Source organism: Echinops telfairi, unplaced genomic scaffold (genome assembly GCF_000313985.2).
Source record: "Echinops telfairi isolate 266 unplaced genomic scaffold, ASM31398v2 ScPeMD7_18;HRSCAF=68, whole genome shotgun sequence".
NCBI lineage: Eukaryota > Metazoa > Chordata > Mammalia > Afrosoricida > Tenrecidae > Echinops > Echinops telfairi.
In genome coordinates this window covers 85,489,885-85,513,454 of record NW_022103915.1, presented here as the reverse complement: position 1 = coordinate 85,513,454, position 23,570 = coordinate 85,489,885, and the positions used below count along the sequence as shown (strand labels likewise).

Genomic DNA, 23,570 nt, shown 5'->3' with positions numbered 1-23,570 from the left:
TTTAATAGAAGAAAGTATTCTTGCATTGAGGGAGTACTGTATCTTACAGTATCCAACATCTCCCTTCACCATTTTTATGGGAACAGATTGTCTAATTTTTCTTCTGCAGAGTGGCTAGTGGATTTGAACTACTGACCTTGTCATTAGCAGCCTACCACTTCTAACACTTCTCTGATGGTGTCACCACGTCTCTCTTTCATTCTCTCTCTGTGTCTATATCAGTTTCTCTCTGTGTCTCTCTTTTTACACCTACTCTTCACTTATGACATGGTCTGATTCCAAAAACCAGGTCATTATACCCAAATGGAAATTCTGTACTTTTGGATTAGTACTTTTTTTTTTTTGGATTAGTACTTTTGATCACAATAATTACTTTATAATCCGTGGGCTCTTTCCACGCATCAAAATAAACACTAGTCTCCATGACCAGCAGATCATCCGATCCCTTCAACCCATTGCCACCAAGCCAACCCTGACTCATGGTGACGCCGTTTGTATCCACACAGAACTCTGTCCCACAGGGTTTTCCGCGGCTGAGTCTTTGGAAGTAAATCTTCTGGCCTTTCTTCTGAGGGGCCTTTGCCTGGGCTCAAGCCTCCATCCTTTCCATTAGCAGCTGACAGAGTTCACTGCTTGCACCATCCAGGGTGCTTCTTGCTTGGAAAAGCCCAAGTCCACTGCCATTGAGACAGCCCAGACTCCTAGCAATGCTCTGTAGGGCTTTTGAGACTGTAAGCCCTCATGGAAGCACTGGAACCCACTGTCAGAGAAGCTTCTCCTTACACTGGCTCTCTGGAGGGTTTCTGAGGCCTTGTTGATCATGAAAGGAGCAGTTAGCTTCACCTTCCGCCCAAGACATGTGGTCTGTTGGGAGAGCCAGTCTTGCAATTAGCAGTGCAACATGTACCTGATGGTGCCACCAGGGCTCCCCGCTTGTAGGCAACCGGGGGAAAAGTGTCCCTCTTTCCTTTCTGGACTCAAGAAATCAACCTTCTATTTCTCCTCATTTCTTTGGAAAAATGAATTTTTATTGATGAGTCTAACTTTCTAATATAATTTTGGTGGCTGGATCATTTTTTCATTTGTTGTCTTTCTAGTTTTCCAAAAAGCTCCTGATAAAGAATCTGAAGTCCCTGTTCTGATCCCCAAGCTTGTCCACTCTGCCTTAGCAATGCGAAGAGGCGTTGCTGTTGTCTGGAAAGATGATGTGGCTGGAATGGGGACCATTTGCGTTTACCCTTTCCTGTTTCTACTGTAGCAAGGACCACAGAATTTTACATCTCAAAATATCAATCTCTCACCAAGGTAATATTTATTGTGATGGAAAGAATTCTTATTGCAAAGTTAATATGCAATTGTTATAAAAGAACAAATTAAAGGCCCTGTAATCTCAGCCTATAAAAATGACTGCAGCACACTTTTGTCTTATACTTTTTATTTCATCTGTGTTCATCTAATGACTAGGTTTAGAGAGTTGTGGGGCATTCCACTTATTTTCGACAAAGAATGAGTGTTTCTCAAGTCACCACAAAAGGAGGCGTTTCTCTGCCTTAAAAAAAAAAAAATGACTCTTTGAGCCCCTCCCACTTCTGACTTGTGAGCCATGACGCTTACCCTCCAGAAATCCCTCCCAGAGGCTGTAAGAACATCCACAAAGGTCCAAAGTCAAGATCTCAGAAGAAACCATGGACATCAAGTTTGTTTACTCTTTGCTTCTAGCACTGGCCCTTCCAGGTCAGTAAGCCCTGTCCTGCTGGGGAACGGCCCTCCTAGGGGAAACAGGTAGTCTGATGTGTGTCTTTGTCCTTGTAGGTCCTGAGGGAGCAGCCTGGATCAGACCTCAGGAGCCTGAAGTGTCTACAACCGAGGGGGAGTCTGTGACCCTTCTTTGTAATTATAGTACAACTGTGAGTCTTGTTCGTCTCTACTGGTATCGACACTACCCAGCCCAGGCACCTGAATACATCCTCTACAGATCGTGGAGATCCACTGGAAAAGGAACAGGAACAGGAGAAGCCGGTTTGGGCAGAGGAAGGTTTGATTCAAAAGCCACCACAGGCATGACAAATCTGTACATCAGAAGTCTGGTTCCTGCAGACACTGCCACGTATTTCTGTGCGATGACAGAGGCGCACAGAGATCATTCCTCTTGGGGAGGCAGTGCAAGAACACTTGTGCTCGATAGGGACAGGGGGCACCCCTAACCGCTCAGTGTGTGTGTGTGTGTGTGTGCATGTGGTTTGGTTTTGTTTTTTTCAGTTGTCACAGTATTTAGGAGACAGAGGACCCACAGACTCCTCTAACTATACGAGGGGGTACCCAAATTTTTTTTTGTGGGGAACAGGAGATTTTTTTTCAAAGCTATGTATTTAAATTTTTTTTACAAAACAACCTTATCACCTTCAAAGCACTCTCCATTACACTCAATACATTTGGCAAATCTGCAATTCCAGTCTTGGAAATATTTTTCAAATTAATCTGTTTGGATGTTAACAGCACCTCCCTCCTTTTTTACGTTACCTCTTCTAGGTCATCAAATCGCTGTCCTTTTATGTCCCTCTGCATTTGTGGAAACAAAAAGAAGTTGCATGGTGAGACGTGATGTGATTTAGGTGTGGGAGGCAAGAGAGGCATGCATTTTTTGCCAAAAACTAGCACACTGAGATGACTGTGTGAACAGCTATATTGTCACAGTGGCAAGACCAGTCCCCCATCTGTCCCATCTCAGGCCTTTTTTGTCGCACACTGCTATGCTATCTTTTCAGAGCCTCTAAACAGAGAGCTTGATTAACAGTCAGGCCTGGTGGAATGAACTCCAAATGCACTACCAATCGACAGTTTTTGGAAGATGATGGACGTCCTGAACGAGGTTTTTCATCAATTGACATTTTACCTTTTTTGAAACAAGAAAACCACTCACACATTTGAGTTTTTTCTGTAGCGCTGTTCTTTTAAGGTGTGTTCAACCTCACAATGATTTCTGCAGCATTCCCTACCACACGCACACACAGAGCAGGAAACAAAATTTCACAGTCTCATGCTGTTCTCTTAAATCAACCATCACAAAAAATTAGGTTCAAGTGAAACTGCTTTTATAAAAAAATTCACTGTGACCAGAGAACCTTCCCAGATGACCCCACTGGATGCACTAACTCAGAGTGAGTTGCTAGATGCTTGCCTAGCAGCATAGCATTTTTTCTGTTTTTTTGGGGGGTAGGGTTTGGTGTGGTGGGGGAGTACTCCCTCTTATAAAACATAAAAATAAGCAAATACCTTTGGAGTGTAAGCTTCCTGAATAATAATCCTGCTTTGAAAGTAGTAATGAGACATGACTTTGACCCTGAGTTAAGTATCCAGCGACATCCTTCTCCTACCTGTCCTGTCCCTTTGATTCCTTGTGCTGCTGTTTCAGAAACACCACAATTCCATTCTAGGTCCACTCCCACTGAGAATTTGCCTTTCACTCGGGCTCTATAAGAATCACCCACCGGAGGAACATCTTACAATGTACATTCTGATTCAGTATCTGGATAGAATGCAAAGTCCCAGCAGGGCATTGAATCAGAATAAAAGAATTGCAAACCCAGTTTTAAAGAACAGAAATTTAATTTTTCACAGTTTGGGAGGCTAGAAGCACTGGTTCTAGAGAAAGTGCTCTCTCTCTCTCTCTTTCTGTTTTTGGAGATCTTCCAGCAATTTTTGGTTCATGGCAATCTTCCTGTTGCACTGTTTCCCCCCATTTGTCCTTGGGTGTCTTGTGTCCATGCTACCCCATATAACTCAAAAGTGATTAGGAGAAGACACACCCTCCACTGACAGAACCTCATGAACACAACAAAGAGAACACCATCAACCCACTGCACCACCAGGATTCCATGCTCTGTAGATAGAAATGTAATAACGGGTACAACACTCCATAAGGAATGATTGGAAAGGGTTTGGGGATTCATTAAACACTTCATACCTTTACCTCATTTCTCAGAATTTTTCTTAAGAAATGATTTTAAATAGAAAAAAATTGTACAAACTAATATTAGAGGAAGTTGCATAAAAGGGTGACTAAATGGTTGACAACCATTTAATGAGCTCATTTGGAAACTCTCTTGACATTTGGCTAAGTGCAGAATACATACTCGTGACCATGTAATGCTTATAGTAATTTCAAGTAATTGAAAGACATAGATCGAAAACTGGAAGAGTTCATGCAAAAGGAAACATAGGTGTTCATTTAAGGCATTGTGAATTTTAATGTTATACTATTTTATCTTTTTTAGAGTAATGGTTATGAACTTGTTTTAACAACTAAAAATAAAAATTATCTGAAAGACTCCTAGCTCCAAACAAGTGAGAGCTCTTCTCGACCCTAGCCCTCTGCTGTAGACTGTTCGTCTTCCTCTCTGAATCTTCTCTCTTGCTCTGTCTCTGGGACTTCCAGGCTTACTACCATCCGGAGTTCTCCACCCCAGTTCTCCTCCCAGAGCCGCAAACAGAGCCTCCACGGAAATGTTCTCTGCATATCTCAAAGGCATCTTTGCGATGGGCAGATAAGTAAGTAAGGGCTACCATCAATTCCTTTCTTTTTTCTCGGTAGTAAAACCAAAAAGCAGATCATTGAACTGATTGTACACCAAACTCAGAAATCTCCATTGACATCTCATGGGAAGCCATTTCTGGTTTCAAAGATGGAACATTAAGTAGCTATAGTCTCATATTGAGTTTTGTCTTATCAATTAATTTAAAATACTTAAGTAATATTTTACCTAATTAAATTTGTACATGTAGGAAACGAATGTCTTCTCAGTTTTAAAATGTTGGAAGATTACAGTTAGAGAAAAAGTCTTTTCTGGTCACAACTTCATCTGTTCTCTTTTCTCCGAAGAAATTAGCACTTTGGGCTTGTAATGCACATTTTAGTCTTATCATATTAAAATGTAGAAGTAGATGGAAAATATATATCCTATTGCTTGTAACATTTTAGCGTAAGTGCTAACTTGCATAAATGTTCTGCCCAGGAATGTACTTTTATTCAAAAGAGGGAGGGGGCTTGAGGTCTAGCTATATTGTTATAGAGAAATTAGCTATTGCCTTTTAATGTATACAAAGTAAATCGTTGCATCAGTATGTTTTATTTTTGCAATAATACTAATAGTAACTATCATCACTTGTCTGTCCATTTCTCATAGTGTGCTGGCTTACAGGTTGCTGTGATGCTGGAAGCTATGCTGCTGATATTTCAAATACCAGTAGGACACCCACTGTAGACAGGGCTCAGTGGAGTTTCTGGACTAAGATAGATGAGAAAGAGTGAGCAGATAGTCCACTTCAGAGAGATTGGCCAATGACAGCCACAGGATAGAAGCATAAGACTTTCGGACATGGTGCTAGATGCTGCGGCCCTTATTTAGGGTGGAAGCATTCAACACACCACAAGAAAGAGCTGAGTCCTCAAAATAGTGTCAACCTTGATGGGAGACCCAGGCTTTCCAGATCTCCATATGCTGATGGGGCATGACTCAAAATGAGAAGAACCCATGTCAAACATCCATTAATAATCAGAACATGGTGTATACAAAGTATAAATCTAGGAAAATTGGAAGTACTCACTCCTCTGTGGCAGTAATTTAAATGACAGCTACCTGGCCAACCAACTAGAAGAGATCCGTGTTTGTGCCTATTCTGAAGATAAGCAATCCCAGAGAATGCCAAAATGTTAGTGTCATTAATAGTCTATGTAAATAAAATTTTGCCCAAGATAATTGAAAAACAGTTTCAGCAGTTCATTGACAAGAAGCTGTCAGAAATGAAAACAATTATCAGAAGAGCATGTGGAACAAGGGATATAATTCCTTATGACAGATAGATCTTGGATGAAAGTAAAGAATACCATAGATATATTTGCTTTTTTAAATTGACTGTGAGTTGTAATTAAGAATTGTGAGTAAGACACTAACTTTTATTTGAGTCAGTGTGTTTAAGTATAATCAATCATGCTGAAATCATTTTTATACTTATAATTCTAAGGTTTGGTTATTTTTCAAATACTCAAACAAGAATTTGGAATGCTCATTGCTATTTGAATCCTGCTTAATTATGAATTAGCCCCTCCATCTTTCTTGGTCATTGTAGAAGATTGATAAGGGGCGATTATCTGGAAAGTAGACAAAAAGATAATTAATTATATAATTATTTTCATTTATCACCATGCTTTATGTACTCACTACTTTATGACTGTTTTTGGTGACCTATCATGTATTTTAAGAATTATAGCCCACTTGAAAATAATATGTAAGTAATGTTGTTAGAGAAATTAGTATACACGTTGCCCAGGAACTAGATTGAGTTGAGTACTCACGAACAGCCTTTGTCACTGTTCATGCTTTATTATATAGCTGTCTAATAAACACACATTCCTGGAGTGGGTGGAGTGGAGTCTCATCATTGCAGGGCATGGACTCCAGCTTCAGGGTAACAACTCTGCAGAGGCCTTCTGCTGGGTTGATCATAGCAAACTGTGGATAATATTGTGAAGAATGGGAATACCAGAATCTTAGATGTGCTCATGTGGCATCTGTACATGGTAGACCAACGTGCAGGCATTCTACAGAACAAGGATATACTGAATGGTTTAAAAATTATCAGAGGTGTATGTCATGGTTGTATCCTTTCACCGTATGTATTTAACCTGTATACCAAGAAAATAATCATATAAGCTTTGATATATATGAAGAATGTAGCATCAGGCTAGGAGGAAGGCTTATTAACAACGTGCAATATGCAACTGACACAACCTTGCTCGCTAAAAGCTTAGAGGACTTGAAGGAAGTACTTACTAATAAAGATCAAAGGCTACAATTTTCATTATAGATTATAGATCAACACAGTTGTTGTTGTTGTTGTTGTTGTTGTTGTTGTTAGATGCCATCAGGTCCATTGTGACTAGTAGCAACCATATGCACCAAGAGTGAAACTCTACCTCATCCTGTGCCATGCTAACCATTGTGTTTCAGCCCACTGGTGAAGGCCCTAAGTCAATCCATTTGTCCAGGAACTTCCTCCTTTTTGCTGCCCCTCTACTTTTCCAAGCATAATGTCCTTCTCCAGGGACTGGTCTCTCCTGACCACATGTCCAAAATCCTTGAGACCGAAAGTCCCATTATCCTGGTTTCTACAAAGCTCTCTGACTGTGCTTCTACCAAGACAGATTTGTTGGTTCTTCGGCCACCCCGTGGTACTCTCAAGATTTGATTCTTCCACCAGCACTGCAATTCAAAGGCACCAGTTCTCCATTTGTCTTACTTCAATGTCCAACTTTCACATGCGTTTGAGACCATGGAAAATACCATGGCTTGGGTCAGGTGCACCTTAGTCCTCAAACTAATGTCGTTGCTTTACAACACTTTTTAAGAGGTCTTGTGCAGCACAGTTACCTAATACCATGTGTACTTTGATCTCTTTGCTGCTTCCATGAGCATTGATGTGGGAAATCCTTAACGACTTGAATCTTTTCTCCATGTATTATGCTGTTATCAAGTGTTCTAGTTGTGAGGATGTTGGTTTTCTTTACATTGACTTCTAATCCACACTGAAGGCTTCAATCCTTGATCTTCATCAGCAAGGACTTCAAGTCCTGCCTTTCAGCAAGCAAGGTTGCATCACCTGCATATTGTACTTGTTAATAGACTTTCCTCCAATCCTGATACTGCATTCTTCTTCACATAATACAGATTCTCTGATTATTTGCTCTGTGTATAGATTGAACAAATATGGTGAGAGGACACAAGCCTTATGCACAACTTTTCTGTTTTTAAACCATGCGGTATCCCATTCTTCTGCTTGCACAACTGCCCCTTTGTCCATGTACAAGTTCCGCAGGAGTAAACTGAAGTGTTCTGGAATTCCCATTCTTCTCAAGGCTGACCACTGTTTACACAGTAGAATGTCTTAGCACAGTCAATGAAGCACAAGTGAATATCTTTCTGCTACCAGTGCTTTCAGCTAGTATCCATCTGGCATCAACAAGGCTAGTTCCTGCTCCATAGCCTCTTCTGAATCAGGCCTGAACCTCTTGCAGCTACTTGTCCATGAACCACTGCAAACAGCATTGGGTGATCTTCAGCAAAATTGTATTTGCATGTAATATTAAAAATATTGTTCTAGAATTTGAGCATCTTTTTGGGTCACTTTTCTTTGGAATGGGCACAAATGTATATCACTTCCAAGTAGCTATATTCCAAATTTCTTGGCATAGATGGGTGAGTCTGTCCTAGAGCCTTGTTTTTGGCTAATGCTTTAGTGCCATTTGGACTTCTTCCTTCCATATAATCTCTTTTGACATCCACTTTGTTCTTGTCTTTCTTTGTTCTTGTCATTTCGATGAACTTTGCTTTCTTCAGGATTAATGTTCTTAATGTCATCAGGTCTACTGTCATTAGTGCACAGTGAGCTAAATCTGCTCTTGAGATCCTTTCAATTTTCAGGTGGAATAGACTCCAGGTTGAATTTTGGTTCTCAGGGTCTTATTTTAATTTTCTTCAGCTTCAACCTGAACTTACATATGAGCAATTGACAACTCAATATAAAGCAAACATATTTCCACAACTGAACCGATGGACAACATCATGATAATGGAGAAAAGTTAAAAATTGTCAAAGGTTTCATTGAATTGGATCCACAGTAATGCTCATGGAAGCAGAAGTCAATAAATCAAATCATGATGTATTGCTTTGGGTAAATCTGCTATAAAAGACCTTTTTTTTTTTTTAAGCGTTAAAGAGCATAGATATAACTTTGGGGACTAAGGTGTTCTAGCCCAAGCCATGGTAATTTCAGGCACCTCACAGGCATGTGAAAGCGGAGCAAGGTCTAAAGAAGGAGTCATGCATTTGAATTATGGTGTTGGTGAAGAATATTGAAAGTAGCAGGACTGATAGAGTGACAAATAATTTGCTTTGGAAGAAGTACAACCAGAAGGCTCCTAAGGTGTGACGAGGGTGATACTTTATCTCAGGTACTTTGGCGACTTCTCGGGAGAGTCCTGTTCCTAGAAAAGCACAGAATGCTCAGTGAAGGACAGGAGCAGCACACAGAGGAAGACTCTCGAGAAGATAGCTTGACCCAGTGGCTGCAGCAGTGAGATCGAACAAAACAACTGTGAGGATAACACAGGACAAGTTGTGTTTCATTCCGTTGTACATATGATTATTATAAGACAGAAAAAATGCTACGGTGCCTAATAGTAGCAACACAATTTGAACGATACTATTTCTTCATAAGGTATAAAAGTAAGTCTCAGAAAAATGAACTTGCTGAGTTTATACAACTAGTATGTGCTAGAATAGGACAGCTGGGGCTGGGGCTGAGCAAGGTAGATTTGATTCAACGAGAAGAGACGAGAAGGAGGCTGCCAACATGTGCTGTCCCCACCTGCTGTGGGTGGCCGTATCCTCCAGCTATCTGGGTAAGGATTCAGTCACTCTCAGGGCCACAAGGTGTAGGTTGGAAACCTAAGGAGACACGTGAGGGAGAAGGAGTGACAGAAACAAAGTTGTGCTTCCTTTTGCTTTCATGACAGTCTGTAAAGAGTGGGAGGGAGGGAAGATTCTAAAGAAGACTATTGAGGGTCAGCACACTGTGAACCCAGTCACTTCCTCTGCAGAATCCAGCAGAGATCAAAGTACCATTCAGTCCCCGCCTGAGTTAGTTACACAAGCAGGGAAGTGTGTGACTCTAAACTGCAAATACGTTGCAAATGCTCTTGCTTGGTTTGGGAAGAATTCCAGCAGAAAAAGATTTGATATAACTTCTTGGTCATCATTTAAAAGAAACTCACTGCTATCAAGTCAGCTCTGACTCACAGAAACCTTCTAGGACAAGGAAAAACTGTCCATGTTGGTTTCTGAGACTGAAACTTTTCTTTATGGGGATAGAAAGCCTCATCTTTCTCCCATGGAGCAGCTGGAGGGTTTGAACTGCTGACCTTGAGGTTAGCAGCTCAATGCCTACAAAATGGATGCTTTTCTCTGAACTTGCACCTAGCAGCCAACACTAGCACTCTCACCATCACAGCCATCAAGCCAGGAGATTCAGGAGACTATTTCTATGCGATCAAGACAATCACAATCAGAGGAATAGGAACTGCAGTAACGAAATCTCAGAACTTGCCCACCAGACTCCTGTGCAACAGAGACTAGGGAGAAGCCCAGATCCTCACCTGGAAAGAAGACTACAAACGATGGACAGTATAGCTGTGATGTAGGAAAAACCATCTCGGCCTGCATTCATTGAACAATACCTTGAAGCCACAGCCCTTAAACTGATTCTCACCTTCAAATACTAGCAGATCAAAACCAAAACAATGCATAGACTCTTCATTTAGTGATTGTCTCATTTATGACATTTAATATGTACAAAAATGACAAAAGTTATCTACTCTCCATTGTGTTAGTGATACATGCAGGATAGTAATGAAGGCAGTGTTTGAAAAGAGAAATACTGGCTGTAAAGGTTGTTATGTGTCAACTTGACTGGGTATAATTCTCAGTAGTTTGGCAGTTATGTAATATTGAAATTTGGCAGAGATGTAATGATATAATTTGGAATTATATAATGATCTAATCATCCTCTACTTCTTGGTCATCCTCCACTCTTACATAATTTCCATTTGCTTATAATGACCTGCTCTTTGTAACCTAACCATGTCAATAAATGAGGAGTCGATGCTAAGAGAGAGAGAGAGAGAGGGGAAGCCTTGGTGGTCCTGTCAGGTAAGTGTGGGACTGCTAACTGCAAGGTCAGGAGGCCACATCCAGTAGGCACTCTGTAGGAGAAAAATGAAGCAATCTTTTCCCACAAAGATGTACAGCCTTGTAAACCCATAGGAAGGAGCCCAGGTGGCATAGTGGTCATCAATTGGTGCTGATAACCACAAGATAAGCAGTTTGAAACCACAAGCTACACTGTAGGAGAATGAAAAGGCTTTCTATTCCAATAAAGACTTACAATCTCAGAAACCAGTAGGGTCACCCAAAGTCAACAGGCTTCACCAAAGCTTAAGAAGCCCAACTGAAATATTTCAACAAGCTGATGACGTGCTAGAAGCACTTCCTTGTCTATTCCAGAAAATTTGAAGATGGCTACTTGCACAACTTGCTGGAAGAAAGCCATATTTGTACACATTCCTAAGAACTTCCAACAGAATGTGTAAATTATAGAACAATATCATTAATACCACATGCAAGTACAATTTTGCTGAAGATCCCCCAACAACGGTTGCAGCACTACATTGACAGGGAGCTGCCAGAGGTTCAGGCTAGATTCAGAAGAGGGTGGAGACCAAGAAATATCATTGCTGATGTCAGATGGATCTTGGTTGAAAGCAGAGGGTAGAAGAAAGATGTTTATTTGTGTTTTACTGACTATGAAAAGGCATTCAAGTGTGTGGATCATAACAAACAATGGACAGCCTTAAGAAGGATGGCAATTCCAGAACACTACATTGTGCACATGCAGAGTTTGTCCATAAATCAAGAGGCAGTTGTGTAAGCAGAACAAGAGGATACTTCTTGGTTTAAAATCAAGAAGATGGGAGTCAAGTGGAGGAGTATGGGCGAGAACCTTGCCCTGGGTGCACCGTGGATGACTGCGGGGGAGCCTTCACCGTGGGCACCATAGGTGGTGTTATCTTCCAAGCCATCAAAGGTTTTCGGAATTCCCCCGTGGGAGTCAACCATAGACTATGAGGGAGTCTGACAGCCATTAAGACCAGGGCGCCACAGTTGGGAGGCAGCTTTGCAGTTTGGGGAGGCCTGTTTTCCCTGATTGACTGCAGTATGGTTCAAGTCCAAGACAAAGAAGACCCCTGGAACTCTATCACAAGTGGTGCCTTAACAGGAGCCATCCTGGCAGCAAGAAATGGACCGGTGGCCGTGGTGGGGTCAGCTGCAATCAATGGGTGGTGTTCTCCTAGCTTTAATGGAAGGAGCTGGTATCCTGTTGACAAGATTTGTCTCCGCGCAGTTTCCCAATGGTCCTCAGTTTGCTGAAGATCCCTCCTAGTTGTCGTCAACCCAGTTACCATCCTCCCCTTTTGGAGACCATCGACAATACCAGTAAAGACTGCTGCCCCTGGATTTAGGCGAAAGAGCTATAGTTCAAGAAGGATTTGGGAAGACCAATTACAGTCTGTTTTTAAAACAATGGTGGGACAACTATGTGCATACAGGCTCTGAGAAGACATTGAGCACCTTTTTCCCCCCTATTTAAAGAAATGTGAGTGGGGGGAGTATGAAAGGATAAACATTTATTTATTCACACTTGGATTGCATTTGTGATCAAAATAAGTGCCTAGTAGCATCAATAGAAAAATCTCTAAGTGCTTAGAAGGTGAAGGACCGGAGGACAGATCCCAGTGAAACATGGCCACCATTTCCTCAGGGACTTCTCTGCCTAGTTTTGTGTGCTGCTATTCAAACAATAAAGACTCCTGGAACTTGAACAAAAAATCAAGAAAGTTGTGCATCAGGGTTGTATCCTGTCACCACATTTGTTCAATCTATCTGCTGAGCAAATCATCAGAAAAGCTGTATTATACGAAGAAGAATGCAGCATTAAAATTGGAGGAAGGTCTATTAACAACTGCAATCTGCAGATGATGCAACCTTGCTTGCTGAACGTGAGGAGGACTTGAAGCCCTTGCTGATGAAGATCAAAGATTGCAGCCTTCAGTGTGGATCACAAGCCAATGTAAAGAGAGCCAACATCCCCACAACTGATCAATTAGTAACATCATAATAAACAGAGAAAAGATTGAAGTCCTCAAAGATTTTATCTTGCTTGGCTCCAACATCTATGTTCCCGGAAGCAGCAAAAGGACATATCATATTAGGTAACTATGCTGCACTAGACCTTTTTGAAGTGCAAAAAATCTTAAGGTGTGTCTGACCCAAGCCATGGTATTTTCAATGGTCTCATATGCATGTGAAATTTGGACATTGAAAAGAAAGACCAAATGAAAATTGGTGCATTTGAATTATGGTTCTGGTGAAGAGGCTTGTGCCATGGAATGCCAAAAGAGCAGATCGGTTTTGGAAGTACAGCCAGAATGCTTCTTAGAAGCAAGCACAGTGAGGCACCTTTCTCAAGTACTTGGAACCCGTACGTTATCAGGAGAGACCAGTGCCTAGAAAATGACATCATGCTCGTAAACCTGGCAAGTTGGTTTGCCACAGTGGCCACAACAATGACTTTAAACGTAAGAACAACTGTGAGGGTGGTGCGTGGTGCGTGACAGGGCAGTGTTTCCTTGCTTTACATAAGGTTGCTCTGAGCTGGACTGACGGGCAAGTACCTAGCCACAATAATAAATAAAGAAATACGCTCACATATACCTTGCCTACATGTGATAGATACACACACAGATATCTAAAGCAGACCGCTATATTGTGTGTTTATATGTCTATATAAATTATTTATATTTGGTTTGTGACTTTGTTTATGGCATCTTTTACCTTTTAATATACTTTTAGTTGGAGTAGTGGTTAGATCGTGTGCTGCTAACTGCAAGGTCAGTTGTTCAAAACCACCAGCCTCTCCTTGGAGAAAGGTGAGGCTCTGTACCCCCAGTAAAAGTTACAATCTTGAACACTCACAAGGGGCGGTTCTACCCTGTCCTATAGGTTGGCTGGGAGGAGGCATTGACTTGATGGCAGTAAATTGGGGATTTGAATTGTCTATAGTCAAAACATGTGTTTTTATAGCTTCTAAATCCCCACTATCAGTTAATAGTTTTTATTATTTTGCAAAAAAAGTCTTTCAAGCATGTAAAAATTGCTTTTTATATAAGATCTCATTTCCGTTATTGCAATGCCTATGTCATATTTTATGTTCCTGAATGTGCTTGTATAGCAATGATAATTACTTCCTATTAAGAATTTTATCTCCCTCCAAATATGCAAGAATCACAGTGCAATTGAGTGTCAGTAAGAGCAGTTACTAAATTCTCTAGTGCAAAATTGAAAGGAGAAATTCTTGTCCATCCCCACACGGAAAAAAAGGATAAACTGATTTGAGAGATGTTAACAACAAAAAAATATTTGAGAAGGACCAATAACATCAAGAAGTGACCTTTAGTGTAAGATAGGGAAATAATAGTAATGTATAATTTATCAAGGGGTCACAACAAGGGTGGAGCAGAGGGAGGGGGAAAAAGAGGAGCTGATACTAAGGGCTCAATAGAAAGTAAATGTTTAGAAAATAATGGTGGCAATATATGTACAAATATTCTTGATACAATTGATGTATGGATTATTATACGAGCTGCAAGAGCCCCCAATAAAATTATCTTTTAGTTTAAAAAAGTAACCTGAAGAAACATAAAGCTTGTGCCGAAGAAAAGGTATTTAGCATCCATCCACTCCCCATATGACCTCTGGAGGTGCCAAGCCCATCCCCCCTCAGTTCTCCCAGTTGGATGTGGCTACAGGCACCTGTCCACAACATAATAATCTTCGGAGCCGTCTGAGCACTCCAGGCTCTCGGACCCAGAGATAAAAAGAAGGGGCAGGGGAGCAGAAAGAAAGCAAACCAATAGCATGCTACATCCTTTTGTTGAGGCAATTCCCCTGCATTTATTTCAAAGCAAATCAGTCTGCCCGGGTTCAGAACCATTTATCGGACACACTCCCCACTCCCTCCCTGAGCCGCCCCGGTGTGCGCCCCAGCGGGCAGAGCCTGCGGAGCCTCCCAAACACCAGCTAGGAGGAGCCCAAGCCCCATCACCCAACGCTGCAGCTGCGCCAGTCGGTGGCGGCCTCTGGAGCCCTTGAAGAGCCCCTGCAACGCCATCCGGAGGGAGCCAGCACTTGGACAGCGGCCGCAGGACGACGGAAGCCCGGCAGGAAGAGATAAGAAGTACCCGCCCAAGAGCAGGGACTTCTCCCCCACAGCCCGGGGAAGAGCAGTGTGAACCCCCAGCAGACAAAGGCTGCTCGGCTCAGGAGAGGCTAAGCGAAGAGGCCTTCGTCCCCTCCCTCTCTTGCCCACCGTCGGAGGGGGCAGGGCGAGTGAGGAAGCAGCGCGGCCCTCCTCTCCTGGAGCCAGGGCAGCCTTCCTGCTGCCTGTGGGCGGAGGAAGCCCCCAGACCCTAAACTGGGAAAGCCTCACTGAGGACCTGAATTGTTGGAACAAGAGTGTTTTCCTAACTGAAAGAGAGAGGATAACCGTTCCCTGGTGGAAACAAGAGGTTTGAGTAGGCAAAGCAGTTAGCAAATCATAAAAAACCGAAAATCATGTGATGTTTATGCCCCACAACTTGAAACACTCCATCAAGCCACGCTCTGGACTGTTTCGGATCCTATGATGACCCACGTACTGGCTGCGTGCTGTGCCGATGGACTATTGCTAGGCCCCAGCGTAATTTCAGACTGTATCTTCATGTCATAACCTTGTCCAATTTTAGTATTCTTGCTTTAAATACTAGTGACAATTCTCATACACTTGTTCTCCCTCCTGCAGTTTGTCTGGTTTAAAAACTGAGGTCTGATGAGAACTACATTGGAAAGGTTGGCATTTTAAGGGATTTTGTTTTCTTACACAGGAATGTTCTACAGATGTCTGTTCACTAATTCAACCTTCTCTTTGTCCTTTTAAAAGTTTATACTTTTAAACATTTTAAAGTATGTTTTTTTGCTTTTCACTTAAAAGTTTTGTTTTTCCCTTAAGTGTTTTTTTATTAAATTGTTAACTATCTCATGGTTTATGTTTGTTTTGTGGTTGATGTTTTTTCCATTTAGTGAAAAGTCTCCCACATAGAAAAAGTTGCTGACCTTTTTTACATTTGTCTAATAGCCAACTGCTTAAATAATTTACTTATTGCTATTTAGAAGTATTAATATCAAAATAAATCTTTTTAAAAATTTTAACTATTACAGAATGGTTATAGGAAACAAGTCTCTCTAGCTATTTTACTATTCATTTTTCATATCTTGTTCTTGTTTCCTGATTGTTTCTCTACCATAGTTTTTCATTCAGCTTTTAAAAGCACATATACTGCTTACCTGAATCCCTTTGAGAATACAAAGTAATTGTTTGAAAAGTCCTCATCTGCTGTATTAATCACCTGTTTTCACTCCAGGGTATTTTCCCCCTGATTATTTGTTCGATTTTTTATATTAGATATTCTTTTCTCAAACATCTGGTCGTCTTTGAGTATGTGGTTTTACAACCTTAAGTTCCGTGTGTTTGGGGAAGAAAATCTTTGTTTACAGGTGAACTTTTTTAGAATAAACTGGTGGGGCGTTACTTGAAGAAGCTCAGGACCTAATATTTGGAGCATAGGGAACTATTCTCAAGGTCATTCATTTTATAGAAAAGAAATATCCAATCTCTTTCTTGAGAAATTGGAGGAGTGATATCTTTCTGCAAACGTTTTAAATACTTTATCTGACAACCTACTAGTTTTTTCCCTCTTTCGTTTGCCGATGTACCAGATTGTATTGAGAGATTCTCTAAAATTGCACGTTTCAAAATCATTAGAAGACTAAAAACTCCCTGAGAGCAAGGACATTGTTTTGCTCATAGCTTAATTCCAAGCAACTATTAAGGAATATGGTAGACAATAAACACACTTACTAAACATTGTTGAAGGGAATACTAAATGGATGAAATGAATTAAAAGAATGATTGAGCGAATGTTATATTATTATGATTATACTTAATAAGATAACAATATTTAGCATTGTAATTAGAATTATTATACTTCTACCCACATGTGATGCCGCTGTCTACACGAGAGTGTACACGTAGTCAGATTGATCTCAGGTTTACACTAATTTCAGAACATGAATTAGGCCACTTTCCATCTTTCTCTGAGGAGCCCATAATAAGCAGTATCCTTACTCCATCAGTTCTCCAAGGTTACCATCTCGCCAATTGGACACACTCTTCTTGCTTAGAAGTGAGGCTATGTACACTGCTTCCAATTATGTGACTTCTCAACACACACACACACACACACACACACACATAAAGATTCACAAAATTTCTGTTTATTACATTTGAAATAATGTTACTGATTTTTCATAATTTCACAGAAGAGAGATTTTAGAACACAGTACAGTTTTTAAAATCGCATTTGCTTTTATTATTACAGAATGCACAGTACCAAAATAAACTCCAAAAGTATCAGAAAAGATACAGCAAAAAATAATAGTATGGAAAATATCTATGATTATCTCTATCCCCAAAACAATCATTAATAATTTGATGTATATTCTTTATTTCATTTTAAATGAATGCATTCATATATGCATGGCTTTTAAAAAAGGTTTAATTGACCCTCACCTAGCAACAGAAATTTATAAAAAGCTTTGCACAATGCAAAAACTCACTGCCATCACTACTGACTCATCGCGACCCTATAGGACAGAGTAGAACTGGCCCTGTGAGGTTCCGAGACTGTCACTCTTCACAGGAGTACACAGCCAGTCTTGGTCCTGTGGAGCAGCTGGTGGTTTTGAACCACTAAGCCACACGGAGTTCTCTAATAAAATAATCCCTGAACCTCACCTCTATCTCCCTTTGCTCTTAGATGTTTTATTTAGACTGCCATGTTTTCTAGTGCTTTTTCTAACTTGGTTCTGAACATTTTAAAACAATAAGATTAGGGGGCACAGTTTTTACTGGTCACCTCAGCTCCTGTCTCTCCTTTACCTCTCCGACAACTGTTCCTTCCATCGACGTCTTTCTATCCCCTCCCAGCTATTTTCCCCTTCTTTTTCCAGTCACGTGGATTTCCTCCCTCCTCCTTTCCAAACCCTCAACTCAAAGTTCAAAGTCACTGCCATAGATTCAATGCTGACTCATGGTGACCCTCCTTGTGGGTTTCCGAAACTGTAACTGAGAAGCATACCAGCCTGTGTGATCATGAGGTGTCAATGGGATCAGGTATCAGGCATCAAAGAACAAAAAATCAAATCATTGTGAATGAGGGGGAGTGCAAAGTGGGGACACAAAGCCCATCTGTAGGCAATTGGACATCCCCTAACAGAAGGGTCTCAGGGAGGAGACGAGCCAGTCAGGGTGCAGTATAGAAACGATGAAACATACAACTTTCCTCTAGTTCTTTAATGCTTCCTCCCCACCACTATCATGATCCCAATTCTACCTTACAAATCTGGCTAGACTAGAGGATGTGGTACAGATAGGATCTGGAAACACAGGGATTCCAGGACAGATGATCCCCTCAGGACCAGTGGTGAGAGTGGCGATACCGGGAGGGTAGAGGGAAGGTAGGGTAGAAAGAGGGAACCAATCACAAGGATCTACATATAACCCCCTCCTGGGGGGACGGACAACAGAAAAGTGGGTGAAGAGAGACATCAGACAGTGTAAGACATGACAAAATAATAATAATATATAAATTATCAAGGGTTCGCAGGGAGGGAGGGGAAAAAATGAGGAGCTGGTACCAAGGGCTCAAGTAGAAAGCAAATGTTTTAGGAATGATGATGGCAACAAATGTACAAGTGTGCTTGACACAACGGATGTATGTATGGATTGTGGTAAAAGTTATATGAGCCCCCAATAAAATGATTTTTTTAAGAAAACTGCCATAATCTCAAGAGATTCTTTTTGCTTATTCTTTGTGATTTTAAAAAATAAATAACATTCCATCCAATAAAATATTTCCGTTTTGAAGAGGGGGGAACCCCTTAAGGTGACCTGTGTTTTTACATGTCTGGGCCCAACCATTCAGATGCAGAACTAGGCCCACTACACAAGGAGTGCAAAAGGTGATACACAAGGTAAATACACACAAGAAGTAAATCTCAGGCAGAGCCTTGGTACTAAGAAGAATAAAAAAATGGCAATGAAACTGAAAAGAGTGACAGACACTTAAAGGGGAAAAAAGCAAGTTTCCCAGCTCTCTTAACTCTGAGAAGCACCATGGGATATCAAACGGCAACTGTGGGCAGCACACGGAGAAGCCCACTTCTACCTCATCAGGCCTGAAGCTGGGAGGCAGTCTCGGGCACTCTGCCCAGAACTTAGGCGTTTGAAATGGCAATGGTCATGTTTGCATTTTCTTCCTAAAAACTAAACTTTCTGAAAGAAGTGGGGTTTTGCTATTATTGGAAGCTTTACTTGCATCTGTAAGAAAAGGCAGAACTATCTATTCACTACAATGTGAAAGTGAGCAAGTGCAACCTTCTGCATTCTGTTAGGGACCTTCCCTCATTTTTTTGCTTCTCTCTGCCTTTCATGTCATGGGATCCCCGCCCCCCTCCCATACAAAAAAAGCCCAGTGATCCTTGGTTGCTCATTCAGATTTATCCTTTCCACTAAGCCGATTCTGGTTCTTAGAGGCCGCAGAGGACAGAGTAGATCTGTCCCATAGGGTTTCCAACGTTGCAATCGAAATGGAAGCAGACTGCCACCTTTTTCCTCCACTAGTGGATTTGAACACTAGATCTCATGGTTGGCAGCCAAGCAGTTGACCACTGTGCCACCAGGGCTTCTTTATTCAGACTGAAACCCACTGCCATGGAGACAATGCTGACTCATAGTGACCCCCTCCCGCAGTGTTGCTGATGGTCACAGCCCAATAGGGAACCGGTACCCCACCAGACTAGGTGGGATACAAATCTGGGATGTGCACAAAGAAGGATGGAGAAGGATGGCATGGTTCCCATGTTTTTAAGTACAGGTGGTACCAATTTGCAACAGGGTTCCATTGCAAATGCTCCGTTGTAAATTGGTTCTGACATAGGTGGGACACTTGTTTTAATTTTCACGTTCATTCCCTTTTATTATCAGCATCTTTATAAACATGACCGTTAACTGTCGTCAGGGATTGGAAACATTATATATACATTGACAAATCTATTTTAATTCAGACATACATAAAAATACACAAATGATGAACATGTCCTTTGACAATGGGAAAGAGCTGGACCATGCTGGCTTTTTGTCCATTGCAGTTATGCCTCTGCAGTGGAAGGTTCTGGGTTATGGAAGGTTCTGGGTTATCCATCAGAATGGGGGGGGGGTGTTGCTAGTCAGAAAATTCGGGAGTGTCTACATGGTCCACTCCATATATTTCCCAGTAATATCCCACTGCTTTCCAAATGTGCTGGTTGGCTTCAGCAAAGTGATCATCATTTAGATCTATGTTTTCAAACAACCCAAGCCCCTGGGTTTTGAAATTATTGCTTAGGAAAAACTCCAGCTAATCTTCTCACTGTTAACATTTTGACGACTTCTCCCCTTCCTCGTCCTTATTAGCTCTGTTGTTGTCAGCATTTCCTTCTCTTCAAAATCCACGGAGTCCTAGCCTGTCATCTTCTCTGCTTCATGCTCTATAAGCTGTCCCAAATAGATGATATATTCAGTATTCTTTCCATCATATGTTCCTGGTCAAGTGCTTGGAGCTTTTTTCCCCCCCATATCCTCTGTATGCATTTTCCTGTAACTCCCTCCTAGAAAGATATAATACTGATATGCTGACGGTTGTGTGATTGGTAGTAACTCAAATATGTCATAAGTTGGCAGTTCAAAACCACCAGCAGCTTCGAGGGAGAAAGATGGGGCATTCTACTATCATAAACAGCTACAGTCTTGGAATCTCACAGGGAGCAGTTCTACCCTGTCCTGTAGGGCCGCTATCGGTCATTGACTTTGGTTTCAAGCTCTGAAAGATTGTCACTAAGCCCCTACAATCTTGAGGCCTACCCATAGAGGGGAGTGCCTCCATGTGTAGAATTCCCATAAAGGTTATCTCAAATCCTTCAGAGAAACATGCAATAGACAAGCCAGGTTGATGACACAGAACAGGTATCTGAACACCAAAGTGATGTTTATAGTGTTCCTCTAAGTCCAGGGGAGAATCTTCAAGTGAAAATCCTATTTAGGAAATACTTTGGTGTTGAAGGTCTTGAAGATGTTTCTTGAAAGTGTATTGATGATCCTATTGATGAAGCCAGTATGTAAGTCTTGAAGACTCCTGATTCTTCTGCAGAGAATTCTAAAGGGGTGGAAATACTGTGAGGGCAGTGAGCGAGCAGAGAGACGACGAAAGGGTCGCAAGGAAGGAAGCCAGGAGAGGAAACAGCGAAGGGCTATGGACCGAGTGTCCAGTGCAGCTTTGAAAGGAGTGATCTAAAAGAAATTTCAAGACTTTCTCTTTTTTTGGTCTTCTACACAGAAGTGAGTGGCCAATGGCTGAATCAGAGTTCTCAGTCTCTGCTGATCCCGGGAAGAGAGGCTGTCACCGGGAACTGCAAATCCTTAAGCACGTTTAACTTCATGCTATGGTATAAGCAGGACCCCGGGGAAGATCTTGTACTCTTGATAACTTTATCTGAAGGATATCAATTGTCCAGAAATGGGAAACTAACTGCTCTGTTTGGTGGAACAGGAAAGAACAGTCCCTCGCCCAGCTCAGCCTCCCACTCTGAGGATGTAGGCACCTGCTTCTGTGCTGAGGAGCACAGTTCCTCCTCGGGCACCTCCGGCCTGCACTCAGACCTGCAAGTGGGACTCCAGCTAATGTGCTTTCTCCAACTCCCGTCCTTCTTGACAGAAAATGTGATCAGGCACACAACTAATTGTCCCCGCCATTCCATTACTGAAAATCCCTCATGTGTCAAAGGCTTTAGCTTCCAAAAATTGAGCTCGCAGCTTAAGAAAATGTCTTCCCTTCACTTTATTTTTAAGGTGGAAAATGAATATACCTAGTTATTTCAGGAAGGATAGAAAGATAATTCATCAATACACAATCATAGCTGAAGAGGTGTAACGCGTCTCTTAAAAATTGGTAGGTTAAAAAAACTGCAAAGGTAGGTCTCCACAAGCTAGAGTTGAGAGTCCAGGAATAAAGCAATTCATCTCTGCCCAACTGGTTCTTGACAAGGTGGTATAGGAGGAAGGACAGCCTCCGGAAATGATCCTGGGACTAGATAACAGGGTACAAAAGGATGAGCCTGGAGTGCACTTCATCTCATATTCAGGAGAAAGACGAGGCTTTGGCCTCCCAAAAAGTGACCTGGGAAACCCACAGGCATGGTTGACCTGATGGCCGTGAGCTTGGTTTTTATGGTTCATACCATACACAAATAATCAAAGCTCAAAGTATATAGATATGTAAAAACTCAAAAATATAAGAACTAAAACTATAAACTCAGAAGAACACATAGGTGTACGTTTTGGTAAACTTAGATATGTCGCCTAAGGCATAGCTACCAAAGAAATAAATTGGACACTATCAAATTCTAAAAAATTTGAGACAGCTAATACACTGACAGTCCTTCAAGTCTTGAGGGCCACCGGGTGCAAGTCAAGGAAGCAGACAGCTGAGTCTTCTGTAGAGCAATTCAGGCAGTCTAGCCACGGCAGCAAATTTCAGTCAACCACACACAAAAAAATCGATGGACGTCAAAGAACACTGTGACTAAAGTGAATAGACAAAGTAGACAATAGAAAAATATTGTATAAGTAAGTCATCTATCTGATAAGATTGTCACTCACACTCACTCACTCACTGCCAACCAAAAAGCTGATGCTGACTCAGAGGGCCTCTGTAGGACAGGCGAGTCCCCCCACATGACAGAGTAAACTTCCCCAGAGGGCTCCCTCGACTGTGATCTTTATGGGAGCAGGTTGCCAGCCTTTTCCCCACAGAGCTACTGACTTTTGGTGAGCAGCCACACATGTAGCTGTCTTCTGCATACTAGACTTCTATTGGGAGAAAGATTGGGCTTTTTACTACCATAAAGTAAAGTTAGTTTCTTAGAAACTAACTGAATTTCAGCTACAAAGGCCTCCCCCAAAGGGGATATTCTCTTTTAGTCACCAGCCCAATATCTTCTTTCAAACACAAATATGTTAACATGAAACCATTTCACTGTCTTATCAATAATTCAAACATTTTTAAAAAATCTGCTCCTTGAAATTTCCTCCTCTCTTGCAGTGACTGGAATTTAACAGGTATCAATTAAGATTCCCTGTTTTGAAATTACAGAAAACTTCACAATAGTGATTTAAAGAAAAAGTGCACTTACTAATCTCACAATAAAAAAATTAGCAGAGGTTTGATAATAACACCTGATCCCCACCAAAGATCCCAGTTCATTTTCTCTTCATGCCTCAGCATCCCTCTTTGCTGCTTAATGGTCTCAAGATGGTTGATGTATCTCCCGGTACCACCACTGGAAGTAAAGGGGAAAGAAGCACCACTTCCACAGTTTTCTGTTATCCAGAGAATAAAACCATCCCCAGACTCCAGCTTCCTCTTACATGCCATTGCTCAGATCCGTGTCATATGGCCATTCCTAATTGTAAGGGAGTGTAGGAAGGTGAATGTGTGTCTGGTCCAACCTCCATGTAGACCAAAAATAATTCTTCACATCTTCATTTCAACCAACTATTTTCTGTGAATAATCAGAGACTATTTATCAAAAAAAAAAAAACAAAAAAAAAAAACTTGTATGTTAGGCAGGGTTCTCTAGAGAAACAAGACCCAGGACACTTATGATTTTATATACCTTTTGTATATATTTAGATAGATAGATATACAA

At 41.4% G+C, this 23,570-nt stretch overlaps 1 protein-coding gene and 1 pseudogene across 1 annotated transcript in view; both read left to right on the top strand.

The window, feature by feature from the left end:
- The window catches only part of LOC101655499 (T cell receptor alpha chain MC.7.G5-like), a 673,376-nt gene that overhangs the window by 260,465 nt on the left and 389,341 nt on the right, over nt 1-23,570 (top strand). The gene's annotated exons all lie outside the window — the stretch shown is intronic.
- LOC105979968 lies at nt 9,409-12,167 on the top strand (annotated as a pseudogene).